At 38.6% G+C, this 20799-nt stretch overlaps 1 protein-coding gene across 9 annotated transcripts in view; it reads left to right on the forward strand.

Moving 5' to 3' along the window:
* The window catches only part of plekha6 (pleckstrin homology domain containing, family A member 6), a 136570-nt gene that overhangs the window by 78131 nt on the left and 37640 nt on the right, over nucleotides 1-20799 (forward strand). The gene's annotated exons all lie outside the window — the stretch shown is intronic.

Raw genomic sequence — 20799 nt, forward strand, 5'->3', positions numbered from 1 at the left:
CTGACTGGCTTCATGGCTGAGTCACATGATGTTATTTATGGCTGTTCAAGAGCCCTATGGGGAGATGCTTTGGGATTGGAATCTCATCCGAGTGGGGTTAATGGGACTTTTCAGTTGAAGAGGGGATCTTGAATTAGAACTTCCAATAATATAGATATGGATGCCCAGTGTGGGCATGGCACAGTTCTTTTTGAATATGAACTGAAATGTGTCTGTAGCCTAAAAAACTGAAATCCGGCTCTGAAAGTTTGATCAGATTCTTAGTTCTGCTTCTTTTTTTATGAGATTTTACAATATCTGATTTATGTAATCATTTTGTTAATTTCTCCTAAACTATACACCAGAACCAGAAACCCAATACTTGGAAATTACAGCAGATTGAACCTGAGGTGTTTTCAGTCACACTACGACTTCCTTTGCCTTGTTTGGACTCTAATGAAGTTGAATTGTTTCAAAAAAGGATGACATAGACCAACATCAGTAAAAAAAAAGCATGACTGATGAGTGTTATTGGATAAATAGTACATTTTTGACTTCCATAGACAACTGATTTAATAGGTGGACTGCACTGACCACATCTCCATTTAAAAATGTTTTTAAAATTCCCCAAATGCTTAACCATTTATAAGTAATGTGTCCAGATTCGATAATATCAGCACGTAGTGGCATGTAGTCTGAAGAAACATTGGGACTTTAGTTCACACTGTGGTTTAACTCGAACTCTGCAAGGTTCGTGTACTGGTAATAAAACAAAATTTTGGTGGGAGGTAATAATTACATAATCAAAGACCAAAAATGGATGAATTGTATTATTGCCCTTCCTGACAAACAGATCAAGGCTGTGTTTCCTCAGATCTGGATGAATCACATCAGCAATGCTCCAGAGGCAGCAGCAGCACAGAGCCACCAGACAGAGCTGTTTGTCACAGCTGAATAAAGATGAGATGATGAGGATGCAATGTGGGTTAGCTGAGCCTGAATCTGCTGAGTAAAGCTTTATATAAGTTGGAAAACCTTAGATAGCCTTGTTTCCCCTTCAGCATCAGCATGAAACACACACACTCTGACAGCCCTCTCTTTCTCTCTCTCTCTCTTTCTCTCAGCTCAGTCTTGTCACTCTCTTATATCTCCCTCTCTCTGTGCCCTGTCTCTCACTGCAATTCCTGTTGTCCATGATCAGTTTTCTTCACTTTTCAGAACATTTAGTTCTTTTTGTTGGCTCTTTCTTTACACATTCAGTGCAAGCTCTGGAGTAAAGTCTGGTGCATGTACCCAGTGTGTGTGTGTGTACACACTCACACATGCACACACACACACACACACACACACACACACACACACACACAAAAACACACACACACACACACACACGTATATGCTAGGTCCGCCACACACACCTGCAATGTAGACAGCCAGAGCAAATATACTCAGTACAGCTTTGACAGCTTGCCAAGGGTTAGTGTTCTGCTTGTTAGCTAATATTCCTGACTGGACAGTCAGTACTGTTTACTGTCCAGTCTCACTCGAGTGCCAGTAATCCTGCCATGAACCTGGCAGTTAATATTAACAGTGATCAAATACACTTGTGCACACTTTCAAAATCATGTTTCAAAGGTGCTTTATAATGCGGTAGAGTTATGACTAAATGCATCATAAAGAGAAAAACTAAAAATATACTGGAGGTAAAAAAGACATAGAACATAAATATAATAAAATGAGGTAAATACTGAACACTATGACAAGGCCTTTGAATCAAAGTTAGTCTTAAAAAGTGATGATTTAAAAGCCAGCACTGATTCTTCCAGGCTGACAGTGACAGTTACAGCCTGATCACAGCAGAAAGTGGCACAGAGAAAATCATCTGCTTGGACAGTGGACATAATTTCTAGGGACACTGGGATGGATAGGCTTATTTTTGAACTTTGGACAGGGCCAGGGTAACTATTTTACCCTCATAATGCTAAACTAAGCTAACCATGGCCTGACTCTAGCTTTGCACTTAATGCATAGACATGAGACTGATACTGAACTTTTCATCTCACCCTCAGAAAGAAAGCAAACCAGCATATTTCCTAAAATGTTCAAGTATTCCTTTAAATACAAGTAAAATCTGTCTATGCATTCACATTATTTTATTATATTTTTTTGATTTTTACAAATCAACATATTTATAGTTAGGATACCAAGGTATTCCACAAGGGAACTATTGTATAGGTACATTGTATGACTACAATGTACCAAGAAACACGTTTCAAAATAAAAACAAACAAAAAAAATAAAACAAGTGGTAGAGAAGAAGAAGTGCCATTTGCATGTAGTGAGTGCATTGCCAGTGACAAAGGTTATTAAAATATTTGATAAAATGTTGCATAATTCATAACTTTGTGAGCTGTTATGTTGGCTAGCCATGCCGGCTCCAATAGTTTATGTGGATAACCCCACCCACCCTATTTCCTGTCCCACCAGCTTTTGGCCACACCACATGTGTAAATGCTTCCTGGCAAATCTTGGTCTGACTGCAGCTTTAGTGTTGGGTTATAAAGTCCGGTCTCAACACCTGCATGAATAGGACTGTATGTTACTAGCCACACATCTGTGAATGACCCAGTAATAATGAAGCACATTAGAAAGAACTGGTGCCAATCAGCCAATACAAGTGTAAATTGTAGGCTATGCTACATGTATGGTAGTTTTGGAAATTCTAATACTTGGGGCACTACCACAAAGTGTTTCTTTGCATGGATTCTATTACTCAAAGTCACCTTTGTGTTGCAAAGACTTCCAACTTGTTTTGACTATTCAATGAGAGAAGTTCATCAGACAGCCTGCAACAGTACTCAAAACCTGTGTACATCAAAGGTGATATAATTCAATTTTTTTTTTCAATTCAATTTTATTTATATAGCGCCAAATCATAACAAAAGTTATCTCAGGGCACTTTTCATATAGAGCAGGTCTAATTTACAGAGACCCAACAATTACCCCATGAGCAAGAACTCCCCTTTAACTGAAAGAAGCCTCAAGCAGAACCAGGCTCTAGGTGGGCGGCCATCTGCCTTGACTGGTTGGGTTGAGAGAGAAAGAGGGAGGAGGAGAGAGACACAGGGAAGCATAATAACAGCAATGCTAAAAATAGCAAAAAATAATAATAATAGAGATGGCTTGTAATAATATTAGCAATAATAGCCGAACAAGGTGTCAAGGCTGGCTCACTCAGGTTCTGGAATTTCCTGTGGGATGAAAAAGCACAAAAACAACGGGGAAGAAGCCAAGTTAGTAACATGCATTAATGGTACATGAATGCATACAGATTGAGAGGAGGAGGAGAAGAGAGGAGCTCAGTGCATCACAGGAAGTCCTCTGGCAGTCTAGACCTATAGCTGCATAGCTAAGGGCTGATCCAAGGCAAACCTGGCCGGCCCTAACTATAAGCTTCATCAAAAAGGAAAGTTTTAAGCCTACTCTTAAATGCAAGAATCTGAAACTGGAAGATGGTTCCACAGGAAGGGCCTGATAGTTGAAGGCTCTACCTCCTATTCTACTTTTGGAGACTGTGGGAACCACAAGTAAGCCTGCATTCTGGGAGTGTAGTGTTCCAGTAGGGTAATAGGGTACTACAAGCCCTTTAAGATATGATGGTGCCTGATTATTAAGGGCTTTGTAGGTGAGGAGAAGGATTTTAAATTCTTTTGTAGATTTTACAGGAAGCCAATGCAGCGCAGCTAAAATGGTAGCAATATGATCTCTTTTTCTAGTTTTTGTCAGTACACGTGCAGCTGCATTCTGGACCAGCTGGAGAGTCTTTAGAGACTTGTTAGGGAAGCCTTATAATAAGGAATTGCAATAATCCAGCCTAGAAGTAACAAATAGTTGTTCTGCATCTTTTTGAGACTGGATGTGCCTGATTTTTGCAATATTACGCAAGTAAAAAAAAGGCAGTCCTTGAGATTTGCTTTAGGTGGGAGTTAAAGGACATATCCTGATCAAAGATAACTCCCAGATTCCTTACGGTCGTGCTGGAGGCCATGGCAATGCTATCTAGAGTAGCTATATGTAAGGGATAATGTACAGCGAGCAGGTCATTATTGGGAAATGAACCCCTTCAGAGTGATTCAAGACCTGCATCACCCTGTTGGGGTTCATTTCACAATAATGATAATAATATAATGAGCGCTTCCGAATAATATTACCTAAAGGAAGCATATATAAGGTGAATAGTATTGGTCCAGGCACAGAACCTTGTGGAACACCATGTCTAACTTTTGCGTGCATGGAGGATTCATCATTAACATGTACAAACAGATGTCGATCTACTGAATAGGACTTAAACCAGCTTAATGCAGTTCTTTTAATGCCAATTAAACGTTCCAGTCTCTGTAGCAGGACGTAATGGTCAGTGGTGTCAAATGCAGCACTAAGATCTAACAAGACAAGCACAGAGGAAAGTCCTTTGTCCGATGCAATTAGGAGGTCATTTGTAACTTTCAATAGTGCTGTCTCTGTGCTATGATGCACTCTAAATCCTGACTGAAAATCCTCAAATAAGCTAAGGTTATGTAGAAAGTCACACTACTGATTGATGACTGCTTTCTCAAGGTTCTTAGACAGAAAGGGAAGGTTAGATATAGGTCTATAGTTCGCGAAAATGCCCGAATCAAGAGTAGAGTTCTTAAGTAGAGGTTTAATTACGGCTACTTTAAAGGACTGTGGTACATAACCTGTTACTAAGGACAGATTGATCATATCTCTGAAAGAGGTGCTAACTAAGGGTAAGACTTCCTTAAGCAACCTAGTTGGGATGGGGTCTAAGAGAGGTTGATGGTTTAGATGAAGAAAACATTGAAGTTAGTCCCGTGTTTGGGGATAAATCAGTGCCTGTTAAAGGCAGGAGGTGATGAATATTGTCTCTTAAAGTTAAGATTTTATCATTTAAGAAGCTCATAAAATCGTTACTACTGAGCGCTATAGGAATACATGAATCAATAGAGTTATGACTCTTTGTCAGCCTGGCCAAAGTGCTGAAAAGGAAACCAGGGCTGTTTGTATTCTCCTCTATTAATGATGAGTAATAGGCAGCTCTAGCATTACAGACAGCCTTCCTATATGTTTTAAGACTATCTTGCCAGACTAAGAGAGATTCTTCTAGTTTGGTGGAACGCCAAATCCTTTCAAATTTTCACAACGTTTGCCTTAATTTGTGAGTTTGAGAGTTATATCATGGAGCTAACCTCTTATGTTTTATTTTCTTCCTTTTTGAAGGGGCAATGGGATCAAGTGTTATTTGCATTGAGCCTGCAGCACTATCAACAAGATTATCAATTTCAGGATGACTAAAATTCACATAAGAGTCCTCTGTAGTATTAGTATTGAGACATGCCACTGAATTCATTACTGCTGGAACTGCATCCTTAAATCTACCTACAGCACTATCAGATAGACATCTAGTGAAGACATTTTTGTCTAATGGCATGTAGTCTAGTAATAGGATTTCCAAAATTAAGTAATGGTCTAATAAAATAGGATTTTGTGGAAAAACCATTAAATGTTCGATTTCGATGCCATAAGTCAGAACAAGGTCGAAGGTATGGTTAGGACGGTGAGTGGGTTTGTTTACACTCGAAGAGAAGCCAATTGATCCTAATAATGACATAAACACAGTGCTAAGACTATCATTATTGACGTTTACATGAATATTAAAATCACCCACTATAATTATTTTATCTGTACTAAGGACAAAGTTTGATAAAAACTCTGAGAATTTAGATAAAGATTAAGAGTACGGGCCAGGAGGACGGTACACTGTAACAAACAGAATTGGCTGTAAGATTTTCCAGGTTGGGTTTGAGAGACTAAGAACAAGGCTTTCGTATGAATTATAATTAAGTTTAGGCCTAGGGTTGATAATTAGGCTTGAGCTGAAAATGGCTGCATCTCCACCTCCTTGGCCAGTGTTTTGAGGTATGAGTATTAATATGACTGGGGGGAGTGGATTCATTTAGACTAACATAGTCTTTGTGACACAGCCAGGTTTCAGTAAGACAAAATAAATCACAATCTGAGATTAGATCATTTACTAATAAAGTTTAAGACGACAGAGATCTAATGTTTAGGAGTCCATATTTAAATCTCCTATTTTGTTGTGCTATTGCAGTGGTGTTGTTAATTTTTATTAGATTTTTATGAATGAATCCTCTTCTGTTTACTTTAGATTTAATTGATTTAAGTAGTCCGGGGACAGACACAGTTTCTATGGGGTTTTGGGTGGGTAACTGCTCTAATGGAAGTGCAGAGAAGTGTGTAGGACTGCAGCTCTGCCTCCTGGTCTTGGTCTGTCCTCTCTGAGTTGTCATGATTCTGGTCTGCTAATAAACTCAGCCATATTTCTGAGAGCAGCTTCATCCAAAGTGGGACGTATGCCATCTCTCCTAATCAGACAGCGGTTAAATGATGACATTTCATCACTGGTCAGGTTGGGCAGGGGGCCCAACATTGTCTTTGCATATGTACACACAGATTCAATGTTAATTTTAGTGACCTCAGATTGGCGTAATTGGAAGTTGTTTCCACCGACGTGAATAACAATCGTACTATATTTACACTTATCTTTAGCCAGCAGTTTTAAATTTGATTCAGTGTTGACCGCTCTGGCCCCAGGAATGCGTTTGACTATGGTCACTGGTGTCGTTAATGTCACATTTCTCACTATGGAGCTACCGATAATCAGAGCTGGTCTCTCAGTGGGTGTGTCACTGAGTGGGGAGAACCTGTTAGAAATGTGAAGTGGTTGGTGGTGAACCATGGGCTTCTGCTTAAGGTTGGCCTGCACCAGCTACCTATATTAGCTAATGATGCCTCGAACACTGCAAATAAACTACATTTATTACATGTGTCATTATCACTAAAGGAGGCAGAGGAATAGCTAAACATATGACACACTGAGCAAGAGAGCACAGGGGAGCGAGAGGGAGAGAGAGAAGCCATTGCTAACTGCTTAGTTTAAGTTAGCTGCTAAGCTAACTGCTGAGCTAAAATAACTAACAACTGTGGGATTAGCCAGAAAAGTCACTAAAAGAAGGAGAGAACTAAGGCCCTGTTTACACCTGACATTAACATGTGTCTCGGATGATCCGATCACAAGTGGACAGCTTTAAGTACGTCTGTTTACACTTGGCATTAACATGCTTCTCTACATGCGTCTACATGAGTGACCACTTGTGATCGGATCTCACTTCACCGCTCTATATGCAAATAAACACTGACATCATTTCCGTTCACAAAGACCAAATTTGTTCGTTATTAACTGGTGGGAGGACCGGCAAGGGTCCATGTACCGTCCGTCAAAAGCTGTGTTCAACTTTTTTGATAACAGGATCAAGAAATATGCAATGCAGTGTGCCCCCTTACGAAAATCAGATGCCCATCCTATTGATTTGCTCTAGTGCTGCATCGAAATATATATATATATATATGTAGAGAGAGAGAGAGAGAGGGAGAGAGTTATGTGCAGGGATCTCCTCGCAGCTGCATCTCCACATTGAGAGATGCTGTGCACATTTACGCACGAGAAACAGCAGCATAACTTCATTGATTATTTAAATCTCTCAATCCACCTTCAATGCATCTTGGGTGCGCTTACACCTGTATTTAGAGCTGTTCACTTGTGATCAGATCACCCGAGACAAATGTTAATACCAGGTGTAAACAAGGCCTAAGAGTGCTTGAGCAGAATTGGCGTAAGTTTAAATATACAGCACGTATTTATCCACAGTAAGGAGGAATATAGCAAAATTAACTGAGTTGAGAGCAGCAAAAACGCTATCAGTAAACACAGTCGGCAACCAGAAATGACGCAATACCCTTACCGCAGCATGTCAGCACATCAGCACGTCAGGGATATGTTAATTAATTGTGATCTTATGTGCCATAACTTCACATTGGAGCATTTCTATGCATATTTTGAGTTGATGTTGAACTTGGCCCTCTCTTAAGTTCATGCTGGTCTGGGTGCAGTGTAACAGAGCTCTGTTTGTTTAGGTGTTGATTGAATGGCAACCTTCGGGGCTGGAAAATGAAGCCAATGCGGAAGTGCCAAAAACTGCTGTTCCTTGAATGTCCGCTTGAGGCTGGCTCTAAAAGTGAGCCAATCACCATAGACCCTCATGTTAAAATCCCCAGCTTTACAGCAAACATGTTTACAGCCTGGTGCAAAAAACAGTTTTGGTCTCTATAGGTAATTTCCCCTTTCATGACAACTATACGGGGATGAATTACAAAAAAATTCACCCGTTTAAATGTTATTAAACCATAAAGTTATGCATTATTAATAACCTGGCTGCTTTAAGTGACAGGTCGTCAGCCACTAGGTGGCTTGTTTCAGCAACCAGGCTTCATTCAGCCCGCCTCAGCTCCACCTCTTGGCTATATCCATATTTTTTACAGTCTATGGTGTTGACACTGACTTTGTCTGTGAGGCTGATGGCAGAAGTGGTTCTGAAGACTTTGGTGACTTGCTTGCTTTTATAAGGACAAATTTATTTGGTTATTGTTTTTTGTGATTGTGATTTTAGAATTAGTTATTTCAGTAGTAGTTATTTCATTATATTTATTGTTATGCCTCTCTTATGCTGAAACTGCTGATTCAGTGGCTACGTCAGTCTGACAAGAATTGCATACAGATGGTCAAACCAAAAGGTACTGAATAGTGGCATAAACTGGAATTCAATACTTAGTTGGTAGTATCATGTTGAGCCTGACCCAGTCATTGCGGCAATATCTCCAATACCCAAATTGATTCAAACAGACTTCCTGATCAAATGGTGCATCATCATCCCAGAATAAAATGTGTTTTTTGAGGCAGATAGAGAATGTGATTTTCTCTCTTTTTTTATGACTGAAACATGGCATTGTACTTATGGCAAGACAGAACATAACACAATGTGTCATTTGATAAAGTTGACATGACAGAGACAAAGACGAGTTCTTCTATTGATATGTTGTTGTTAAAGAATAAGGAAAGCAGACTAAACTGTATGGAAGTATGTATGATATGAAAGTATGTAGCCTATGGAAGTGTATATGTAGAGGATGCTGATGTGACAGTAAGGTGTAGGGAGGAAGTAAAAAACCTTGCACTCTGGCCTGTCGGGATCAGACCATTTTGCGTTTTAAAAATGAGGGATATTTCTTACAAGTGTGGTGTGCTTTTATTTTGAAAGTTTGATTGACAGGATGAGAATTTTCTGCAGGGTGAGACATGTCTGTCTTGCTCACACCTGCGGCATCAAAATTATGCAAGTTTTGGGCCCATTCACTTGAATTTCAATAAGTAAATTGAAAACTCTTGATGAGTTTGTGTGTAAAACAAATTATTTTCCTAATTTTCATCAAATCTATTTTTAGAAAAGGAAAGACTTTTAACACACATGACCTGGTCAAAGTTTGATTGAAATGTGTACTGTCAGGTTAGTAGAGACAATAAGTAACTGCAGCTGGACACAGAAAAATACTCATACATTTGAATGGAGAGTGTGAGCAAACCCACACCTTTTTGAACATTTAATGCTTCCACATAGTTTTAGATACAAACTTCATTTGAACTTTAAATGAGTCACGACACTTTGACCTACAAATCTTGAATTTACATGTGTTTTCTATCTTTTACTGTTTTAAACAGTAAAAGATGTTTTAAAGTTTTAAAGTCTTTTCTTGCTCCTCTTGTGATTTTATAACAAGTGTGTATTGCGGAATGTTTCACAGCACAGAGGGAGTGACATCACCAGGAGCAGTTGGAGAGGAGGATTTTAGAGAATGCTTTTTGTGAAATCTCCTCATAAATCCCATTACTTTGGCCAAATCTTACATTAAATGATACAGGTTTGAAAGACTTATAGTTTAGATGTCAGAAGCCTCAGTTTGACACAAAGTTCATGCCCATAGATTGCCTCCCTATTGTTTTACATTGTATGGTGAGATGTGGCACTGCAACTTTCAGGGCTTATAAAATCCAAACCGTTCGAGTTATTACAAAGTTTTTAACAACTTTTTTCAGCATAGTGTCATAAGTCACCTATTAAAGTTTGAAGCCAATACCATTAATTCCCTTGGAGGAGAAAGCGTTTGTTCGGGGGGCCAAAATTGGGGCAAAGTCTTTTTTTGAAAGGCTAATTGTGGACTTCCTGTTGGATTTAGGTCAGGAGTGTCAGCATATGATTTGTGGGTCTTGATGAGACGAATAATTGAGTTTTGGTTTGATCTCTCTACGACATTCCTACAAGCCGTGGCGGCCATTTTAGATACATAGGTGGTGCTATTGAGCACATTTTGGCACTTCAATTTTTACATTTTATCAAATTTTTCACCAGACCTGATGTGTGTTTAGGCGGTCAAATTTTGGGTTGAAGTGGCGTAATAATAAAGAAAGAAGAAGCAGAAAGAAACAAACACGAAATACAAGAGGGTCTTCACCCCTTGGGGGCTCAGGCCCTAATTAGAATGTCTGAACCGAACAGTTGTGCTGTTTAGGAAACTCATTTCTGATGCTGCAAACCTCTCTGTGGAACATCCAGTCTGTGCTGAGATGACATTTAATGACATGTCATTCAGAGAAGAATTCATGAGAAAATTGACTTAAAAACTCAGACTATGGAATGCAAGTTTGAGATTATTGAATAGAAGTCTGAGAATTCTGGAATCAAACTAATTCACTCCAACTTGATGATGATTCCCACTCACAGTCTTGCACACAGGTCAGAGGGAGCTACAGTGTATCTTGAATGGATGAAAAAACCCTAGAACATTTCTCCAGTACCCGCATTTAGGGAGTGGAGGACCATATTTCTGCTTTTGTCACAAGTTTTGCACCAGCATAATGAAACAAACAAAAATCATTCATATATTATTATAGTTTTTTTTAAGCTTTTAACCATATCCCACAGCTTTCTTCAGCAAATGGAAGATTTCAGTCATTTAATTTGGATAACATTTTTTGCCTTTAAGACAGTTAACAAACACATACACAGTGTTTTTCTATTCAGAATATTCAGTTTCATCCAGTATTCTCAAGTTCTGTTTAATATTCTCAGACTCTCTCTCCAGATTAATTATTAGTTATGTTCCATATTTTTGGATTTTATTTCCATATTCTTAAATTTAGTATTCTCAGAATTTCATTTCATTTCAATTTTCAGTTTCATTCAATATTCTATATATGACATTCTTATCTATCATTAATTATTTTTTATACAGCATGCTGTGATATGAGTATATGTATCTGTATATGCAGACTATTACACTCTTATCTGTATGCGACTTACTGTTCATGTCAACATATCAGGTGTTTGTGCTACAGTTGTTAGCTGCTTTGAAGATGTTAGATAAGATGAGGCTGCCCTCAGAGGCAGGCCATGTCAGCTTAACAGAGGGTGGAAGGAACATACATCAATGAATAATGTTGTTTTGGTGGCAGCTGAGAGTTCATGCTGTAGGTATTTACAGTAGAGACAGTGCAGGTTTGTGGCAGTGAAGTGAAAAAGCTTCTTGTATTCAGCTCTCAGTGTATTGTTCAGGCGTGGTGTTTTTGGTCCTTGTTCAGGTATGTGGTCCAGAGTGTACAGACATACTCTAACTATGAATTACATAATGACAGATAAGTGTCAGTGACATGAGTGTTCAGATGTGTTGTGTATGCTGGCCAGTTGAAGCAGAGTGTGTGTTTTTCTGAAATGGACTCCTCATGTCCTGTCTTATTGGATGAGCTCCCTCAGGGCACTGTAGAGGTGGGGCTGAGACTCTGTGGTCATGTCCCAGCATGCCTCCTTCATAGCTGCCTGGTGATTCCTGTCCAACCACTTCTGTTTATGACAAATGTCAGTTCAAAATCACCCAGAGACAAAGCAGGCAGGGACAGAGTCCACAGCCTCTGATCCCTCTGGTATCTGCCTCAATATAGAATATTTCTGTCTAAACTGTAATGAATGGGAATGTAAGGCCAACTGTAAATCAACATGAGTTGTGTTTATAGCTTGGAAACATACAGCAGCATTTCTGAGTTTTGGCTGGAATATCCTGGCTGAAAGAAAAACAATTTGTCCAAAATAGAAAACAAACGCTATTTATTTCTCTCTATCAGTTTACATATGATCTATTTGGACAAGAATGTTTGTCAACATTATTTCTAATCGCAGTGTAACCATTAGAATGTTTGTCTTCTACCTGGAAGCTCAGGTTTGACAGCAGAAACAGCTTTGTGTCCTTATAGAATAAAGCCTTTATTTTGTCTGTGTTGGCAATCATTCCTATCAGTAATACTAACACATGTACTCACCAAGGATTTTTAGCAAGATGCTAAAAGAATCACACATTGATTGACATAAAAAAAGAAAAGAAAAGAAAAGATTGGCGTAGTTACAGATTTTTAATATCTTGGTGTGACACTGGATCCAAATTTGAACTTTAAGAAACATGTTTAAAAAAAAAACGGTTAAAACCATAAAGTACAACTTAGAAAACTTTAGACATATAAGGAACTGTCTCTCTTTGGACGCAGCCAAGATATTTATGCATGCTGTGATTCTTTCCCAAATGTCTTTTTGCATCACATGTTGGGGGTAGGCTGGAAAAACAGCCATAAAACCCCTTGAGTTCTTATACAAACAAACTCTAAAAACTCTGGACAAAAAGCCAATGCATTTCCATCATGTAGGGTACTTGAGAAATACAATTTACTGAGCTTTGAGAATTTTAGATTATTCTCAAATTTGTGCCTAGTTTATAAAATTTTAAATGGTTCGGCCCCTCCTCCACTATGTGACTTTGTGTACACTCGCTCAGTAAATTCAATTAGATACTCCAGAATATCCTCTATACAAGATTGTACCATACCATTTTGTCGCACTGCATTTGGGCAGTCAGCTTTAGCTGTGAAAGCCACAACTCAGTGGAATGCCCCACCTGATGATATGAAGAACTGTAGTTCAATCAATACATTAAAGGCCAAATTAAAAATCTACTAAAGACCAATCAGCTCTGTGGCCACTGAGTCTAAACTTCATCTATGGTCTTCTCATTAGCGCAGGTAGTTTTGCTTTTAATTTGACAAGTTTACATAATTAATTTCTAATTGACATTGTGGGTGTATGTGATGTGCTGTTGTGTGTAGCTTTGTATTTTGTATGGTGTGTTCTGTGTGTTTTTTGCTTTGTACTGTTTGTTGTTGTGCTGTTGTATGTTTTGACTGTGGGGGACTGCAGATGTAAATTAGCTTTGAGCTGACTCCAGAGCAGTGCATCTTTTATGTTAAAAACCGTACAATGTCCCAATAAATAAATACAATCAACCAATAAATGATTGGAATCTAAATGACGATGACTTCAGAATTCAAGAGAAAAGTTAATCACTCCTCATACCAAATGCATTAAAACGGAAGAGTCCAATATTAAAAGTTTTGAGAAAAATAAGTAAAATAAATGTAGATGAATGAAATTAATTAAACAAGATAAAATAAGACTTTATTGATGCCCAGAGGGGAAATTCACAGCAGTGCTCATGTGTTTTCTGTTTAAATCCAGCTCCTGCTTTGTATCTTTGTAGAAAAGGCAATGCTCACTGAAAAAGATTGTTTTTGGGCTGGGTGATTACAATATTACCTACACTGTTCAGTGATTCTATTCCTGTTCAGAGCAAATATATATGTGTGATTTTGTCATCCCCTACAGATTTTGGGTGATCTCACTGCTCCCCCTGCTTTGCATTTTTGGAGTCTATCTATGAGTTTTTTTATACATAGAGCTGTGTTTCCTATTTCTTTCATTAGTTTAGTGCACAGTGAGACAACTGAAGAACAAAAGGATCCTGCGAACAGATCAGCAGGACCCCACAAGTTCATGTTAACATGTCCATATTAAAGAGTATGGTCTAGAACTGCTCTATGTGAAAAGTGCCCTGAGATGACTTTTGTTGTGATTTGGCACTATATAAATGAAACTGAATTGAATTGAATTGAACAGGTGATTTTGCTTGTCTACCTTTGCACAGCCAAGTCAAGTCAATTTTAATTGTATAGCCCAATATCACAAATCACAAATTTCCCTCAGGGGGCTTTTACAATCTGTACAGCAACACAAAACCCTCTATCCTCAGACCCTCGATTTCAGACAAACTGATTTGAAGTGTTTAGGGCTCCATATATTTTTACATGTCAGTTGATTTGTTTTTGTAAAAGTAGCCTAATCAACATTCAGAAGTAGTTACAGTAGTAATTAGAATCTGACAGTGTTAATAATTAAAGACTCAGTAAATCCAATGTTATTATTAAAAATAATACCAACTTTGTGATGACGACATGTCACATGGTAGCATACAGTATCTTTGTTTAATACAGAACCACTTCCTGTAATCTACTAGTGTCTAAAATGCTGACTGGAACAATGACTTTTCCTATAAGTAAAGAGAGGAAATATTTTATGACAGCTTCCCCTCTAAAATTAATCCTGTCTGAATTTGGCTAAGGTGATGTTATCTGTTTCTATGGATCACACTAGATCCTAGACAATCCAGGCACTTTGGCCTTAACTATACTGGTTCTGTTTTTCTGTTCATGGCAATCCAATAGTTTTTGGGACATTTCACACAAAATGGCATGGTAGCACTTGAAGGACGGTCAGGGATTTACTAAGATTAACAGGCTTCATCTTCTGGGAAAAATGTATGTTTATTCATAATTTAATGCCAATCCATCCAGTAGATTAGTAGTTGAGATATTTCACAACATAAGTGAGAACTTTGACCTGCTGGGGACCATGAACATCTGTACCAAATTCCATGTCAGTACTATGCCAGTAGTTGCTCAGATATGTCAGTCTGGAGAAAGTGGGGGACGGACTGAACAACAGACTGACATTGCCATCCATAGAGCCTAGCTAGCATGGCTAAAAACCAAAGAATCCCAAAAAACAAACTAAAGGAGCAGCCAGATCTCAAAAGAAATTCCTAATCAGATTCTTCTCATCTTTTATCTTAATTAGGCTTAAAAAGGTCTCAAGCTCAGGCAGACTGCATCTGTAGGAGTATTGGCTGTGACAAGAATCTCGACTGCACTTTAATCTTACTTAACAAACTAGAAAATTGTGGTCTTTTGTCAAATGGTAAACAATCTCATCCAGCTAACTGAGCTGTTCACCCACATGGAAGAGATATCTGCTCTTTAGTAGTTTGTTTTCAGTCAGCAGCTCTGTCATAGAGCTGTCGAAACCTGCTGTACCTGCAGCTTTACTACCTGACTCTGTAGAGGTAGAGGTGTGGCCATAGCCAGGAGACATTCTGTTAGGAGAGAAAGCTCTGTCCAACTGAAACTTTTGTTATGTTGTAGTCGTTGTAATCCAAGTTCTGCATGTTACCATTACAAATCTTAATTAATTCTCTTTAAGTATTTTAGTTCTCTAAGAAATGAGCAATTTCTGATTGCATTTTCTGTTTGCTTCAAGAGAAACGTCACCCTTAACATTTTAAAAAAAACTTTAAACACCTTGTTCTCATAACCCCCACAATGGCTAAATTATTAAACAGGAGTATAAGGTGTGCTTGTGTGTGTGGTTATGTCTGACTCAACAGGCAGAGTCACAGGGTTACGCCTACAGGTGTGTGTGAGTGCAGTGTGTGTGCAGTGGAGCTTAGCTTCACCTTTCCTAACAGCAAACAGTTCAACAGAACTATCAGCTGGCTGTGAAAGGCAAGTGTTCATTCCTTTGGGGCTTTTGTGCTACTTGTACCTGTGCTCTCTGTCCTGGGGTTCATGTCACTGATTCTGAGACAACATTCATCAGTGTACACTGCTAGCTGATCCTCTCCCACACACAGGCCTGGGGAATCCTTGGGATGCAAAGACAGTTTAGAAATAAATTAAACCAGGCTGAAAGTCTCACGCCATGCTTAGAGGGGTACAATGTTCAGTCACCCTACGAGTAGAGCCTTTCCAGTGGTGCAGCTAAAAGTCTCTCCTTAGTATAGTGCCTGAACAAAGGTCATGGGGTCATCCATCCATCCATTTTCTATATGCACTTATCCTGCTGTATGAGAGGCAGGACACACCCCAGACAGGTGTGTTGAGTGAAATATCTCCACAACTGTATGGATTGCCATTCATTTTGAACACAATCATGCCCCCCTCAAGATAAATTGTAATTACTTTGGTGATCCCCTGACTTTTCATCTACTTTCAACATTTTAATTTGTCAATTACTTTGGTTTAAGGCCTAAGTTCAGCCAATAGACTAATATAGGCTGTAGACTTTTTATCTTGTTAGTATGTATTGTGATGCTGCCCATACACCTGATGTCGGTCGGACAGACCGAAACATTGTGAACTAATAAATATTCCATCAGTAAGCAGGACAATATGCAGGAGTTTTCCTCTTTTTGCTTAAAGTTGCATTTTCCCTCCAAAGCAGTCATTCCCAATTCATTCCACCACAGGTTTTTTCACAGTTAATCAACCAGTAAATCCTTTAATAAACCCTGTCTATAAATTACAACAAAATGCCCTCAGCAGACAGTTTTTGTGCATGATGGCATAAACACTGTTAAATAGCTTTTTCACTGACTTTCAAAATGTGGTAGATCACATGAAGTTGATGCAATAACTCCTTAAAATGCATTTTATGTCTTAGAAATTATGACTGTCCGCCTGACAAGATAGTGATGTCACTTTACGGAGAACTGTTGTGCAGGTCAGTATTGTTTCCATTTTTGGATAGGGTTATCACCAAGTTGTGAGAAATTCAAAATGTGATGTTCTCACAGCTCTGTCAGGTTTTTCACATGGTTATATAAATCAGTTGACAGTCTGGTATGTCTGTGAGAGGGAGAGACAGCTGACCTGCTTTACAGCTGGGCGATTTTATCTGCACTAACTGCACTTTGCCTCAAGAAGTGAGTTTTGCCTCCTAAAGGTGGGACCTAAGGATGGAGACATCAATTGGTCCCACTACATTTGCTCCAAATAGAGATATCTCAGCAAGTGCTAGAAAGACTGAAAATAATTTTGGTATAGAGAGTCACGATTTACACTTGTTGATATTCCTCAGATGAAGAACCCCTTTTCCAATTCAATTCGATTCAATTCAATTTGATTCGATTCGATTCAGTTCAGTTCAGTTCAGTTCAGTTCAATTCAGTTCAGTTCAATTAATTCAATTCCATTCAAATCAGTTCAATTTATATTGCACCAAGTCACAACAAAAATCATCTCAAGGCACTTTTCACATAGAGCAGGTCTAGACCGTACTCTTTAATTTACAGAGACCCAACAATTCCCCCATAAGCAAGCACATGGCAACAGCGGTAAGGAAAAACTCCCCTTAAACGGGAAGAAACCTCAAGTAGAGCCCAGCTCTTGGTGGGCAGCCATCTGCTCTGGAGACACAGAGAAGCAGAATAACAACAATAATAACAATAACAATAATAAAAATAGAGATGTGACTAGCAACAACAAACAGCAGCAATAGCCGCAGAAGGACACCAACATTTCCCTTACCTGACACTCCTGTTGCATCGTCGCATATAAAGTCAGTATCTCAAGATTTCGTTGACGACTACTGAATTTATGACATGCATGTATTTGTAATACTTCAGACATAATAGTTGTTGTAGTGAGCACTGATAAGTCATGTGCTGTACCTGCACAGTTCAAACTGTGTATGTGTGTGTGTCTGTGTGTGTCTGAGAGGACAGCTGGGGAAGTATTTCAGTAGCTCCCAGTGAGTGGTGCAGCAATCTAAATGGCTGCATTGACTGCATTTACTGGAGGCTGGACTTGGCAACCTGGATCCTCACACATACACATGCAACACACACACACACACACACACTGACACAAAGTCACTCTACATTAAGAACAAGAACTTGAGGATGAAGCTCTGTGCAGCATTTCAGGTGAAAGAAACATGATCTAGAATTTTTTCCCCAAACTCATGTGATGCACTGTGCAAAGTATTTTAAGTTTCATAGATAATTAAAAATACTTTGTTTATTTAAATGTTTCACTTACAAGGATGATAGCAGCATTTCTGTTAGATGCAAATGAAAACAAAGCCTACTTAAATAATGTAAATGGCCTCAAACACCACACAACACGTGGATGCATGGTTGCTATGGCAACACATGACCATGTCATTTAACTAGAAGTTAACAGAGAAATCTCACAGCCATAAATGGACAGATTTTTCCTGTAACAGTAAATACAGGCCATTCTCTCACCTGTAATGAGATCATTAATATCAATTAAATATCAAAAATGAAGCACAGGGAAGAGCAGCATTACAGTTAGAGCTGTCCATGTTCAAGACAAAACAGTTCAAAACTGTTCAGAACCAAACATCTGCACCAGGAAATAAAGATGATAAAACTGATAACATCAGGTTGTGACTGATAAATCAGCACCCCAAGCAATATACTGTATCTATCCCCCTGAGCATCGATTGTACGAAATTGATGCTACAGTATGCATCTACAAGATGCATTTAAGATCATGTGTTTTGGATGCAGTATATTGGCATGTGAAGTAAGGCCAGCAGCAGACTCTGAAGAAACCATAACAACAATCAAAGAAAGTTATGCAGAGAAAAAATTAAAGTATGTAGTCTATTGTGATCTCAACAACACAGCTTCTATGAGTGTCGCCACGCTTAGTTACATCCATGGTGTGCAAAATCAGAAGTTCTTAAGAAAGATATTCTTGGTGTCAGTCCTAATCTTCCCTCAAGTGGTTATGCATTTAGTCAAGTATGTGAACAGTGCTGCTTGCATCACGGTGTAAAATTGTGTATGCTATAAATGTACATTTTGGTAAAAAACATGTACACTTTATCATAAGTCCAACAGGGGGAGGATGAAATTATAAGAATATTATTTTTTAATTAACCAAGTAACATTTACAAATACAGCTACATAAGTGAGTCATAAAACATAGAAATTGCACTGTCAAAGAAGAAACAATGTTTCATCAACACTGACTGAAGGAACATAATGGTATGCTGTGTTTTTAATAGGTGACTCACATGATGTATATCTTTAAAATGATCTTTGACACCTCCTCAGTCTCAATAAAACATTTTACCTGTATACATCCACAGTCTGATATGATACTGTCTGCTGCTGGGAACACTCTGCCCAGTTTTCACCCACAGAGGTTAGATAGTCCAGTTCTCTCTTGCTGGTAGATATGGCATGACGGGGTGTGAATACAGTCATGGACAGTCAACTATGAGAAAAATGTGTATAAGGAGTGTCTGAAGAATCTTAATGAAACTGATAATTATGTGGGATTTGACCTCAAGACCCAAAGAAACACTGGCACCTTCAAAACAAGGTCCAAGATTCAAATAAACCTAAAATGTACACTTATAGTAAACACAAAAAGCAACCCACTGGATTAGCTGTTGTAACTGCAGAGGCATCTATGGTTCATCCAGGGCAAACCAAGTTAGCTGCTTATTCATCTTTGTATGTTTACAAAGGATGATGAATAATAATACATTATTATAAAAATATTATTTCTGTCATATTAATTCTGTCATTCAAAAGAGAAAGGAAGTGTGAGAGCTCTGTCACTTTTACTTTCTCCTTCATTCATCCTACCATCTCTGACTACCTGAATGAATGAACAAAGGAAGGACAATGAAGGAGAAGGCTGCACATACACACACACACACACACACACACACACACACACACACAAACCCCTCCCGCAGCCCCGTCTCTGTTGCTAGGTTACAACTGCTTATTATGCAGCCATTTCAGCCAATTGCATCACCTCGCTGTCACTGCCGGAGGCGGGGCCTCACTGTGCTCCACCGTGGAAGGAAGTGACTCCTGTTTATCAGTGACATCATTTCCTCCCACTGTCTTATGGCTACACACATCACACATCACACGCACATGCACACACAAGTCGTCTTCTGCCTCCACTGCTGCAGCCAAGCTCAAATAAACAACCATGTCATGTTATGTATTAATATGTGTGTGTGTGTGTGTGTGTGTGTGTGTGTGTGTGTGCTGCTGTTTTAAATGTGTGTATCTTGTGAAGTACTTTGTAATGTATATCATTACTTCAATTTTATTCCACAATCATAGGTATCTGGTCTTGATAGAAATGAGAGTTAATGATTGAAAATATTGAATATTTAATAACAAAGATTAAATGGCAAGCATACATTATGCATTTTGTACATATTTACATGTAGTGCACTGGGACAGGACAGTATGATGTTGGTGAGGAGCTCGTAAAAAAAAAAAGAGCTTAGATCAAATTGAATTAAAACTCATTAGCAGAAAGCAGCAAAGTCATGAAGTAAAGTGAAGTGTTTGTGTATACCAACATTACATTTACTCAAGGTTCCCACAGCAGTTTTGACAACATTTAACCACAATTTATCCACACATACAATTATCAATTAAATGTTTTTAGGCTCATGTGATCTTTAGGCATTATTTTCTACCTAAACTGAAAATCTTATGAGTAAAAGGCACTGGGACTTGGAGGATGAACTTATATTCTTCCTGGTTTTAGGTCTACAAACTGGCTGTATAAGAGATTAAACTTTAGTGATCTGTACATGGAAATGAGGCCATCAGGACACTACATAATAGCAGAAATACAGAAAACTGAGGTTGTATCAAGGCTGGAGAAGAGGGGGAGCTCTGCCAGCTTACTTTTGAACATAATTCCTAGGCTACTGGGCTGATCAAATCAACACCCTTGAGCTATACAGTGGCTGTGACTGTTCATGAGAGGTTATGATTGATGAC

The sequence above is a fragment of the Thunnus thynnus genome, chromosome 4, assembly GCF_963924715.1.
Source record: "Thunnus thynnus chromosome 4, fThuThy2.1, whole genome shotgun sequence".
Lineage (NCBI taxonomy): Eukaryota > Metazoa > Chordata > Actinopteri > Scombriformes > Scombridae > Thunnus > Thunnus thynnus.